Source organism: Panthera onca, chromosome C1 (genome assembly GCF_046562875.1).
Source record: "Panthera onca isolate mPanOnc1 chromosome C1, mPanOnc1 haplotype 2, whole genome shotgun sequence".
Taxonomy (NCBI): Eukaryota; Metazoa; Chordata; class Mammalia; order Carnivora; family Felidae; genus Panthera; species Panthera onca.
The window spans coordinates 207,268,514-207,282,374 of record NC_138346.1 but is presented as its reverse complement, the minus strand read 5'-3'; positions in this window follow the sequence as shown (position 1 = coordinate 207,282,374).

Here is a 13,861-nt window from a genome sequence, read left to right as displayed (position 1 = left end):
AGTGTCCCTCTCTCTGAGATAGAGTAGGGAAGGAGCAAGAGAGTTGGCATCGGCCAGAGCCATAGCCACTATGCCCTACTGGCAAGATCTTAGTTTTGGAGTCAGAGAGAGCCTGCGTTGAAATTCTACACCCTCCCCTGCTTCCCGTATCTGTAAGAGTGGGCAGGTAAGAAGGCTCAAGCCAGATGGCTATTAGAAGAATAAAAGAAGCAACACATTGAGAGTGCTTTGCGCCCAAAAGATGCTAAAGAGAATTGCGAGATCCCTTTTCCTTCTCTCTTCTTGTATCCCTCTCCTGCGTTTGGCTTCAAGACGAAGACAGAAGTATCTGAGCTCTCAGGATGAATGGTCCCTATCTGAGCATCCTGCATCACCAAAAGGGAAAGTCGGACTGCAATTCTCATTAATCTACACGACCTGCTGGGACGCCTGGCTGGCTCAGTTGGTGGAGCATGCCACGCTTGATCTCGGGGTTGTGAGTTCGAGCCCCACGTTGGGTGTAGAGGTTACTTAAATAAACCTTAAAAAAAATCTATACAACCTTCCCCCTGCATCCGTAAGGCAGGTTGAGGGAACTACACCTGCCCCCAATTTACAGATCAAGAATTGGAAGTGTCAGGTACCGTCCCTGGAGCATCAAACGAGCACTTTACAGTTTATAACAGCTCAGCCCTCAGGCTCTCGAGGAGGAAGCTTGCTCGGAATTTCAGATGGGCTGCGGAGGAGATAACATCAAATTGTCCATCCACCATGATCCTTTCCAGTGATGTGGGCAGCGTATTCAAGCTGGCGCAAGTTCAACTCACCAGAAGCATCCCCCATTTGTCTCGGGAATCCTTCCAGGCCACCTCCTTGGTTTTCCACCCTGCTACTCTTTGTTCATAAATTTCTCAGTCCTCAACTTTCTTTGTTTTGGCTCCATACTATGGCTCCCATCCTCCACCCACCTCTGTGCTGGATGGTCCTCTGGGCTTGACTCACTCTCCCGGCTCTCAGCAACCACACGGATCCGAGTCGTTGCTCGGTCTTTGTGCTGCGATCTCCCACACTGCTCCCACCAGTGAGAAGCAGCCCATCTGTCAGAGCTGCTGGGTGCGCCCCGCCCCTCACCAGGACCGCAGGGGTCACGGTGGCTGCCAGTTTCAAGATGGCAGAGTAAGGGCATCTCTGCCCGCCCCCCCCCCCACCATCGTTAAAAAGCACTCCAAAACAGGATATGAAAACAAAAGTATTGTTTATTAAACCAGGAGAAAGCAGCAGCCCCTGATCACACAGGGATCAGGAAAGAAGAAAGGGCCAAGCACCCCATGAAGGGCCAGGCATCCATGTAGACATCAGAGCATTCTCCCAGAAATACCAGACTAGACTGGGAAGACAGAGGGTTCCTCTTCTGCATTTGTTTGTCTGCGGAGCTTAGCATAGGACTAATCAAACGCAAGGGGAACAGTTAGAAATGGTTTTCCTATGTTGCTAAGTGGAGCTGCCTTTATTTCTCTCAGAGAGAGGGCCCCTCCACAACCAGATGCCCAAGAAGAAAACCATGAGCAATAATACCCTGGCCTTGATATTTAGCATTTTGTTGCTTCAAATATTGTTACAAATTCGTGGAAATCTGCTCTTTCATTAGCTCAGTCTTAGTCTTTCATTATTTTCACATGAACTTGGTTCCTACGGCAGTCAGGACTTGATAATTACATTTAGCTCTTTGCCAGTATGAGTAAGGAACCAGGTAACAGCCCTGACATTTAATATTTAATTGTTTTTGATCAGCATTAATTAGTCGCAGATGCACACCAGATTCCCATTGAATTAAATACCCTTGGGAACATATTGCGGGCTCAGGGACTCTAACCACATCAAAAAGTAAACGTTCAACTTTAGAAGTTGGGCCCTGGAGACCCAGGCATCCATGGAGAAGAAATTCCAGATGTCTCGCATTCTCCCTCTCTCGTCAGAAGTAAACCTCCTCCTTCCAGCCCCGTGGAGTCTAAAACCTCAGGGTTCTGCGGGGGGAACTTCCAGGCCGCATCCTCTGTCTACACCACCAGTTTCACCCTTTTGCCTGAGTCATTCCCATCTGCCTACCGACACGAGGAATCTCTCTGACCCTAAACACCTGCTCTGGACGCCACTGCCTCTCACGCTATTACCCCTTTTCTTTACTCCTCCGTAGAGAAGAACTCGTTGAAAAGGTTGTGTACACTTACATTTCCAACGCGTCTCCTCCTGGTCAAGCCCACTGTCTTCGGTCTTTGGCCCCGACCCCTCCAAGGAAACTGTCCTTGTCAAGGTAACCAAAAGAACCACCCTTGGTGCGAAATCCAATGGTCGGGTCTTCGTCTCCCTTCAACCAGGTCCTTCACATCCTCTTTCTTGATGCATTTTTTTTTCCTTCATTTGGCTTCCAGGAAACCATTCCTGTTGGATTGCCTCCCACCCACGGGCGTTCCTTCTGATTCTTGTTCGCGGATTCAACCTCCTCTCCTGAGCCTTTGAATGTTACGGCGCTGTGGGCTCAGCGCTCAGTCTTCCTTTCTCCTCTGACGATGCTCGTTCCTTAGGTGATCTCAGAGAAGCACACACATGCATCGAACCCCCCGTTTTTATCTCCGGCACTGACCTCTCCCTTGCTTTCTCTGCATTTCCACTTGAATGTTGGCTGAGCCTCAGTGCCTTAGAAATCAGAGACTGAGGGGGCACCTGCGTGGCTTATTTGGTTGAGCCTCCAGCTTCAGCTCAGGTCATGATCTCGTGGTTCGTGACTTTGAGCCCGTGTCAGGCTCTGTGCCGACAGCTCGGAGCCTGGAGCCTGCTTTGGATTCTGTGTCTCTATCTCTCTCTGCCCCTCCCATGCTCACGCTCTCTGGCTCTCTCTCTCAAAAATAAATAAACATTAAAAAAATTAAAAAAAGAAATCAGGCCACACTCACACTTGGGCACACTCTACAGGAGAAGCGTAATCCCAGGGCAGAGAGAGAGGGAAAAGGGAAATGAGGCAGGGAAGGAGGGAAAGCAAACACAAGGCAGTGTGTTATCTAGCCAGCCACATGTTCACAAGAGAACACGGCTAGTGGCTCAGTCACACGGGAACATTTCCAGAGAGGCTGGGTGTGTGTGTGTTGGGAGGGACCACAGCACCTCAGTGCTGCCTCTCAGGAAGGAGGTTTATTTCTGGCCGGCAGAAGGAAAAAGAATCCTTCTGTTGGCTCCTTCTTATCTCTCGTCCCTCAGTGATAAAAGCTTCCCCCTGCACTCGTGGGTTGTGGTCCCGACCTTTGTGGACTCCTTAGGATGCTGACTCTCTCAGCCCTGGTTTAGAACTTAATTTAGGCTTTGAAGTGTTTGGAGGAGCTATAGCCTCAGTGTCTGGACATGTGGGCCCCGTGGGGGCTGCTTATGCAGGTTCTGGTACAGCAGGCGTGATGGAGACGAGCTGGAGCCCGGTCCTTGCACCGAGAGAGACTGGGGCAGCAGTCTCAGCAGGAGGCCACTAGCTGTGGTGGCCACGTCCTTTGAGTGTGCAATCAAGGGGGGTGGGGAGGATAAGGGTTGGAGAAATATGGGGCAGCACATGAACTGGCTCTCCTAGGCAGTCCAAACTTAAGCTAGCCAGAACCGAATTCCTGTACCTGTTCCTCCACCCAAAATCCTTTTTCCTGTTTTGGTGTGTGTGTGTGTGTGTGTGTGTGTGAGCTTTGATTCCTCTCTTTCCACTTGCTCACTCCCAAAATCTTACAACCCTCCTTAAGTCCTCTTTCTTTTTTCCTCCAACCCACATTCCGTCTATTAGCAAATCCTCTCAGCTCTACCTTCAAAGTATACCCAGAAGTCTCCTTTCCCATAATTCTTAGATGATCGCAGCTCTCCGCTTCTGTCTTTGTCCCAACATTCTATTCTGAACACAACGGTAAGAGTGATGCTTTTCAAACACAAGTGAGATGGTTACTCCTCCCCTCAAGCCTTTAATGTCTTCCTGTCTCACTCAGAGTAAAACCAGGCTTTGCCATGGCCTACAAGGTTCTGGGCTGTCTGCTTAAAAAAAAATTTTTTTTTAACGTTTATTTATTTTTGAGACAGAGAGAGACAGAGCATGAACAGGGGAGGGGCAGAGAGAGAGGGAGACACAGAATCTGAAACAGGCTCCAGGCTCTGGGCTGTCAGCACAGAGCCCGACGCGGGGCTCGAACCCACAGACTGTGAGATCATGACCTGAGCCGAAGTCGGACGCTTAACCGACCGAGCCACCCAGGCGCCCCCGGGCTGTCTGCTTCCAATTTTATCTCCTGTTTGCACACTCTGTTCCAGCCACACTGTGTCTTTGCAGGACCAAGCAGACTCCTACACCAGGGCCTTTGTACTTGTTCCTCTCTGTGCCTACAAGACTCTCTCCCCGTTATCTGTGTGGCTTCCTTCCTCAGTCCTTCAGAGACTCTAACTTTGTGTTCCACTACTTCTCAGCTGGAGATGGCTCCATGGAGGAAGGGACCGAAGGATGGGAAAGATAGGAAAGCAGGAAGGAAGCAATGGTCCCTTCGGGAGCTTGGTGGAAAGCCCAAAGCACTTGCAGGGATAGTCTGGCCAACAAGGAGACCTTATATATGGGAGAAAGGCCCATGAAAAGAAAGAATTGAAGGGGGAACCGTTTTTGAAAGGCTTTGAACGCTAAGTAAAGGAGAGAGTTGTTTATTCTATAGGCAAAGTCATCCAACTGAGAGTCAAAGTCCGTTCATTTAAGTTTCCATTGAAAAATCTCTTCCAACTGGGACCTCTGAGTCATTGTCTGCTCTGGTGGTAAAAACATAGCCACAAAGGAAGCAAGAGAAACCAGCATTGACAAAGGCACAACAAAGCTGAGAAAAATATGTGTTCCTGAGAAGAATCTTCTGGGCCCATTCAGGAGGTTGATAGGAGAAGCTAGTCTTCCCCAGAACCACTGTTTGAGAGCTTACATATCCCATGATTGGCAACTGAGGGTTGGAAATGGGATTTCAAAACCAACCCAATAGGGAGAACACGGGAAGCTTGGTGTCCTCTCTGGGTGCTCTTGGGTCAGGCCTACCTGACTCAACCACTTGGCTCTCTTGACAACCGGTGTTGTAAGGTCAAGGAGGTCAGCGACTGTGGGTACCACTGCCCTCTGCTGGAGGGACTGGAGTCCTCCTCAAGACCTGTACTTGGATCCAAGTCAATGGTTCTTAACTTTCTGTGGATCCTGGGTCCCTTTGAGAATATGAGGAAAGCTATGGACTTAGAGAAAACAAGATATGACCTCATACATGAAGACTTGCGTAGAGTTACAAGGATTTGTAGAAAGACCCTCTGAAACCCATCCATCAACCCTCCTGGTAAAAGTATAACTTTTCTTTTTCTTATTTATGTATTCATTTAGATTGTTTTAAATTAAAGCATAGTTGACATACAGTGTTACATTAGTTTCAGGTGCACAACAGAGTGATTTGACAAGTCTGTATGCTATGGTATCTATGCTCACCGGAAGTGTGGCCACCTGTCACCATACAGTGCTATGACAATATCACTGACTACATTTCCTGCGCTCTGCCCTTTATTCTTGTGATTTACTCATTCCATAACTGGAACTCTGCCTCTCCCATTCCCTTCATTCATTTTGCCCGTCCCCCCAACCCCTCCGCTCTGGCAACCACCAGTTTGTTCTCTGCACACATGGGTCTGCTTCTGCTTTTTTGTTTGTTTGTTCATTCATTGTTTTGTTTAGATTCCACACGTAAGTCTAATCATAGGGCCTTTGTCTTTCTCTGACGTATTTCGCTTCGCGTAACACTCTCTAGTTCCATCCACGTTGTTTCGATGGCAAGATCTCATTCTTTTTTGGGACTGAGTCTTATCCCATTGTGTAAATACCTCACATCTTCTTTATCCACTCGTCTGTGGATGGACACTTGAGTTGCTTGTATGCCTTGGCTCTTGCAAATATGCTACCATAAACATAGGGGTGCATATATCTTTTCAAATTAGCGTTTCTGTTTTCTTTGGGTAAATACCCAGTAGCAGACTGACTAGATCATATGGTATTTTGATTTTTAATTTAAAAAAATTATTTTTATTTACTTTTACAGAGAGAGAAAGAGAACATGAGTGGGGGAGGGGCAGAGAGCGAGGGAGAGAGAGAATCCCAAGCAGGCTCTGTGCTGTCAGCGCAGAGCTGGATGTGGGGCTTGAACTCACAAACCCTTGAGATCATGACCTGAGCCAAAGTTGGATGCTCAACTGACTGAGCGACCCAGGTGCCCCTCTATTTTTAATTTTTTAAGGAACCTCCATCCTGTTTTTTTCAGTGGCTATACTGACTTACATTCCCATAAAGGTGTAACATTAGAAGCAGACAGACCTAAGTGCCAGGTCAGGGCTGAGACACCCCACCTCTTTGGCTGTGAGTCAGAAGAGAAATAAAGAAGAGGTTACCCAACATATTTTCTGCCGAGAATGCCTTTTCCCCTCCTTGGATCCCATATTCAGAAATATTTTCTCTACCAAACGGGTTGTGTTGACTAAGAAATCCCACATTTTTTATTAACCAAATGGAACAGACAAGTGATAGCTGGTAACCTCATCGTGGCTGAGTTCATCTAATCCAGACAAAAATCAAAGCTAATTCGATATTAAGTTAGCCAGGGGAGCTGTCCTATGGACAAATCCATGGGTTTGGTTGGCCCTTGAGATATCAACACTCGAGCTATAACGATTACGTGTAGCACCAACTGTTATTCTCAAGCTCGCACACTTAAATCCAAACTAATTCAGTGATGGTATCTGTCTCCGATTCACACTCTCTCACAAGTCCCTTTCCATGCCCCTTGAGTGTGTACCTTCAAATGCAGGTAAATGCACCTTTCAATGTATTTTTCCAAGCATTCCCTTAGACTCCAACTTTCTCCGAGGTTAATCCAAACACCTACTGACTGCAAAGCTACACTGAAGTCTGTTCTGGTTGTTACTCTTGAGCCAGGTCCCACCCAAGACCCTCTGGCCTCCAAGGCAGGGCTATGTGAGGGCACAGAGCATCAATTGAGCACCACTTAGTACCCGGTGTGGCTAGTGCTAGAGATGTAAAAAAGGGAAAAAACATCATTCCTGCTCCTCCTCCATTATTTCAAGAAATATTAATTAAATGCCTTCAATGTTATCAGATGCTATGTGACACACTAGGGATATAGTGACAATGAAATCCCTGCTTTCGTGGAACTTAAGGTCTGGTGGGACAAATAGGGCAGGGGAGGGAGAGGAGAGGAGTAAATGAACAAAGAAGATGTTTGCAATTTTTAAAAATTTAAATTTATTTAGGGGAGAGACAGAGACAGTGCGAGTGGGGGAGAGGCAGAGAGAGAGAATCCCAAGCAGGCTCTGCACTGCTGGCACGGAGTCCAATGTGGGGCTTGAACCCACAAAGCCATGAGATCATGACTGAGCCGAAACCAGGAGTTGGAGACGCTTAACTAACTGAGCCACCCAGGCACCCCGGCGTTTGCAAGTTTTGATATGCACTAGAAAGGAAACAGAGAGGGTGATGGGGCCAGAGAGTGAATGGAGGCAAAGCAAGGATCTCTCATGGGATTAGCAGCCAGGGTCCTGGTAGGAAACATGGGGTACGCTCAAGTGGGACGTGGAGGGGAGTTTAATACCTTGGAATTAGTAACAGTGGGAGCCATTACCAGCATTATGTCCACCTACAAAAGGAAGAAGGGAGAGCTGATGGGGGGGCCCATTTGGTGAGAGCTGCCACATGTATGTACACAACGACTAATCAGTGGCAGCGTAGACTGGGATCCAGCTCGCGACTTCCAGTGGCATAGACGGGGATCCAGCTCGCGATTTCCAGCGGCATAGACTGGGATCCAGCTCGCGATTTCCAGTCTAGTGTGTTCCCCGTGAGCTTAGTTTCTCGCAGTTATGGTAACAAAGTATCTCAGACTGGGTGGCTTAAAACAACATCACTTTATTCTCAGTGCTAGAGGCTAGAAGTCCAAAATCAAGGTGTCTGCAGGGTTGGCTTCTTCTTGGTGGCTCAGAGGGAGAATCTGTTCCATGCCTGTCTTCTAGTTGCCAGTGATGGCTAGCGGTCCTTGGCGTCCCCTGGCTTGCTGCCACATAAGTCCAATCTCTGCCTTCATCGTCACTCGGCCATCGTCCCCGTGTCTGTTTGTGTCTGTATTTCTTCTCTTTTCTTGTTTTTAATGTTTATTTATTTCTGAGAGAGAGAGAGAGAGAGAGAGAGAGAGAGTGCAAGTGTGGGAGAGGCCGAGAGAGAGAGAGGGAGACACAGAATCCGAAGCAGGCTCCAGGCTCTGAGCTGTCAGCACAGAGCCCGATGCGGGGGCTCGAACCTATGAACTTCAAGATCATGGCCTGAGCTGAAGTCAGACGCTTAACTGACTGAGCCACCTAGTCAGCCCCATATTTCTTCTCCTCTTATGAGGACACTAGTCATTTTGGATTTAGGGTTCCCTTTATGATCTAATCTTAACTAGTAACGTCTTCAGTGACCCAATTCCAAATAAGGTCGTATCCTGAGGTTTCAGGAAGGACATGAATTTGGGGGGACGGTACAGCACACCTGCTTCTTTCTTCTTTTTCTTTTTTTAAAAAGTTTATTTAATGGGGCGCCTGGGTGGCTCAGTCGGTTAAGCGGCCGACTTCGGCTCAGGTCATGATCTCGCGGTCCGTGAGTTTGAGCCCCGCGTCGGGCTCTGTGCTGACCGCTCAGAGCCTGGAGCCTGTTTCGGATTCTGTGTCTCCCTCTCTCTGACCCTCCCCTGTTCATGCTCTGTCTCTCTCTGTCTCAAAAATAAATACAAACGTTAAATTAAAAAAAAAAAGTTTATTTAAAACTTTAAAACTAAAAGCCGCCTGACCTGGGGCTCGAACACATGAACCATGAGATCATGACTTGAGCCCAAACCAAGAGTTGGATGCTTAATGGCCGAGCCACCCGGGCACCCCCCCTCCCCCCGCCCTGCTTCTTTGCAAAGCATTAAGTTTGCAAAATGTCTTTGTCATCTTCTCCTCTTTCTGGGACCCTTTCATGACGTTTGAACCCCCCCCCCCCCCGCTATAGTATGTGTTCAGAACACATGATTGAGTAGCTTCATCACTTGAAGAAGCAAGGATTGTCCCAGTGAGATGTCGCTGCACACCTACAAGATGGGCAACAATTTTAGAGTGTAATCACAAATCAACTGTGGGGGAGGATGGAAACTGGTGCGATCACTTTGGGATAAAGGTGTCAGTGTCTCGTAAAGCTGGAGATAAGCACACTCTAGTGCCTTCCTTGGTTACATGTGCTGTAAAAATATGACAGTGTGCATCAGGACACATGTGCAAGAATAAGATGCTTTTTTGGTAATAATCCCCAAGTGGAAACAACTAAATATCCATGGGGCTGCTTTTGCTGTATCTCAAAGGGGTTGGACTATCGTGTTTTCCGTAGAATATAATGGAATACTGTATAGTAATGAATCAATTATGTACACACAACACAGATGAATCTCAGGGCGCCTGGGTGGCTCAGTCGGTTGGGCGTCCGACTTCGGCTCAGGTCATGATCTCGCGGTCCGTGAGTTTGAGCCCCACGTTGGGCTCCGGGCTGACAGCTCAGAGCCTGGAGCCTGTTTCGGATTCTGTGTCTCCCTCTCTCTCTGACCTTCCCCTGCTCATGCTCTGTCTCTCTCTGTCCCAAAAATAAATAAACGTTAAAACAAAAACAAAAACACAGATGAATCTTAAAGCATACTAATGAACAAAAGAAGCCAATACCGTAAAGCGAGATTCCATTTACATCAAGTTCCAAACTAGGCAAAATTAAACCGTGTGTTTTAAGGATGTAGGATCAGATGACAACACTTAAAGAAAAGCAAGGAAACGAATGATGTACAAGTCAGGATAGTCCTATGCTCGTAGGGAGGTAAGGGATGTGATCTGGCAAAGGGCTCACCCAGGAGTTGGCTTCTGAGGTGCTAGAATGTTCCTTTTACAACAGTTTATTTGTTACATGGCATTTATGCTTTCAGCACTTTTCTGTGTGCTTGTTACATTCCACACAAACACATGTAAAATATGGGGGAAGAGCTCCTGGGCTTTGGAACTAGACAAAGAAGCTACTTAGTAGCTGTGCTGTTGAGCTCTGGACACATTACCTTTTAAAGGGGCAAAACCAACCCCTCTTGGAGAGGGGAGACTTGAAACAAAAGCGTGTGGATCTCCTTGTAAGAAAGTTCACTTTTAATTACAGGGAAACTGAAAAAAACCTACTGGAATCTAAAAAGGACCTTTATTTATGCAGGTGCTGTGCTGTAAAATATTCTAATCCTCGTTGTTAATGAAGCTGGATTTACAACCTAGTAAACTAAACAAAGAGCTTATGTTTAGTTGAGTAACCAGTTGAGGGTGAAATCTAGTGTTCCTAAGTGACAGTTTTCGCTTGTTTTATTTGTCTTCTATTCAGTGTAAAAAGATGCTGACTCTCTTGCTGTGAAATCACTTTATTCTAAGACACTGTCTTTACCCATCTGAGGTACAAACTTCATCTTTGGGAAACTTGTTTCATATGGTTGGGAGGAATCCGAGCCGAGTGCCAGTTAGGAACCAAGCACTTGTAGTTTGTAGTTATTAAAACATTTTGTCATGACGTTGTTATCCTTTGAAGACCTCCTTACTTTGTGTTTGTGAAACAAGATGTTCCAGGATCATCTCATATTTTCCCTGCTCCAGCCCTGGAGTCTTAGTCAGTTTTCTAAGGAGTCCTAGGTCCCTTAAGTACAGAATGGTTATTTATTTGTTTGTTTGTTTTCCCAAGCAGGCTCTGTGCTGTCAGTGCAGAGCCTGAAGTGGGGCTCGAACCCATGAACGAAGAGCTCATGATCTGAGCCGAAATCCAGAGCATGATGCTTAACTGAGCCACCCAGGTGCCCCGAGAATGGTATTTAGAAGCCAAGAGCTAGGCTTGCTTATTGCTACTGATGTGTGTTGTTGCTTTTAGGCTCTCTCAGCAGACAAGATCAGGAAACACACACACACACACACACACACACACACACACACACACACACACATTTATATCTATCTCTATTAAATTAAACATGAGTTCATTCTGACACATTCAATTCTAATCCAATAGCAAAGAGTTCTTGCAAGGGTTATCCTGTTCCATGTTTGTAACCCCCTTCTCCAGCATTGGGAAATTTATTTTTTTTTTAATGTTTATTTATTTTGGGAGAGAGAGGGGGTGGGACAGAGAGAGAATCCCAGCAGGCTCCTCACGGTCAGCTCAGAGCCCGATGTGGGACTCCGTCTCACGGACTGTGAGATCACGACCTGAGCTGAAACCAAGAGTTGGACGTTTAACCGACTGAGCCACCTAGGCTCATTTCACCCAGGGAATCTACTTTTAATCATTTCAAATATGCTTGTTTATAATTAATGTATTGCTGTTTTTTAAAAATGTATATGTTCCACACTTGTAGTGGTCTTTGTTCTCCAAGAACTATAAAAACTCCAGACTTTTTATTTATTTTATTCATTCAACCAACATGTATTTAGCAAGCAAATGTGTCAGATAATGTTCTAGGGGTGGGGCTACAGCAGTGAACGAAATATTGTGTTGGTAAGGGAACCGTGGAAAGAGGGAGTAATGGATAGAAGGCTAGGAAACGGCAAAGCTGGGATCTGAACTCAGACAGCCTGGCTCCAGAATTCAGGCTAGACCATCTGCCTCTGATTGCTTTTGTAAGTTGCTCTCTGCCTTCTACAAAAGTTTACAACTCTCTTGAATCCAATAAAAATGCCTCTGTCAGTTTCTAAATGTACACAATGCACAGCCTTGTGAATCTCCCACATTTCTTCTCTGAGACTCAGTTTCCAAATTTGGGAAAATGAAGGTAGTCATTTCGACCTGCTGTGAGGATAAATGAAATTATATGAGATGCCTGGTGCTATTTGTGACAGGTCATAGGTATTTAGTGAAGTTAAATTTTTTTTTTTTCTTTTTCAACACGAATGCTATACTATACAATTTCCCCGGAACAGAGAGGGTTTTTTGGTTTTGTTTTTTATTGTTTGTTTGTTTGGTTAACTAGGCTCCACACCCAATGTCGGGACCTGAACTCATGATCCTGAGATCAAGAGTTGTAGGCTTGATTGACTGAGCCAGCCAGGTGCCGCAAGAGAGTTTTTTACTCTAATTCATTCAATCAATCAACCATTCATTTATATATTTATTCATTCTTACATCCATTCAAAAAGCATTTATTGAGAATGCAATATATATCAGGCCCTCTGCTAGGCATTGTGGATACAGCAATGACACAGCCCTCATTCCCAAAGAGCTCACAGTCAAGAGATAAACAAAGAATTACAACACAATCTGATATGTAGCTCGGATGAGAGTTAGAGAAGTGGTCATGGAGGAAGGCTTCCTGAAGGAAGGGGCTTTGTCATAGCAAGGACTGGTACAGCAGTTCTGCTGTTAAAGTTGCCAAGAATAAATGAATAAATTAATGGGTGAATGAATTCAATTCAGTTTACCAAGCACTTCATAGAAGATCCTACTGCCCATGGCATTGTGCTCTGAACAGGGAGTGTGCAGATGGAGAGGGGCAGCTCAGGCCCTTAATGAGCTTCTAGTTTTACTGGCAGACACAAACATCTATAAAGAGATGTTTTGGGGCACCTGGGTGGCTCAGTCAGTGAAGCTCTTGATTTTGGCTCAGGTCATGATCTCACAGTTCGTGGGGTTGAGCCCCGAGTGGGGCTCCATGCTGACAGCTGCAGTCTGTTTGGGATTCATTCTCTCTCTCTCTCTCTCTCTCTCTCCCTCTGCCCCTCCCCATCTTGCACTCCTTCTCAAACTCAAAAGAGAGATAGAGAGAGAGAGAGGATGTTTCAATAGCATGTAGAGAATTCTATAGGGTAGGCAAGCTGCTTTGATAATAAGAAAACAGAGGGGGTTCTAAGCTCTATTAGTAGATGAAGGGTGACTCTAAGGTTTTAATGTAGGCTTCCTAGAATGAACTTCTTGAGTCTTGGATATATTCAGCAGGTGAATAGAAGTCATTGACAGCTTCGAATCAGAGCACAAATTTGTATTTGTGCTAGGATGGGGGGTGCAAAGGGGAAAGAAAGTCTAAAATCAATGACACCAGCAAGGAGGGTGAATTATGAAAAGGAGGCTTGTGGTGGACGTTTGATCCGGAAACAGAATTTGACAGTGGTTGCAATTCTCAGGGAGAGTATGTAGACAGCAAGGTGAACGGATGTGCTTCTTGGAACCAACACTCTTTAAGCAGCTGGCAGAGAAAAAGCTGGAAGGACACCTAAAGAGGAGAGTCCGGAGCAGAACCTGGGAGTCCGAATGAATAAGGAGAAGACACAGACAAGGAGGACCAGGAAGGAGGGCGCAGTTGTGCCCAGTGCTGTATAGAGAAAGGTTCCAAAGCATCCGTTCGATCTGGCCTAGGTGACCTATGCCAGAACAGTCTCCGTGTTAGTGGTGCAGGCGGGAGTCCCACTGCAATAAACAGTGAATGAGGGAGTAGAAAAAGTGAATGAAGAAACCAAGCGCCGTGCCCTCACTTGCCCTGGGAAATTCCAGGGCCGACGTCGGGAGCTGGTGCGGAGGAAGGGCCTTCCCGACAGGGCTCGGGATGCAGCCTGGGAAGCCTGTCAGCCTCCCAGCCCTCAGGTAGGCGCGGCTCCAAGGTCAGGGTCACCTCGGGCCTCCAGGCAACCCCGTCACCTTGACGACCAACTGGAAAAAAAAAAAAACCCGGAAGGGGCGGAAGCATTCAGGTTATCTCGCGATATGTGGCAGGCCGGAGCCGGCCTTCCGGGC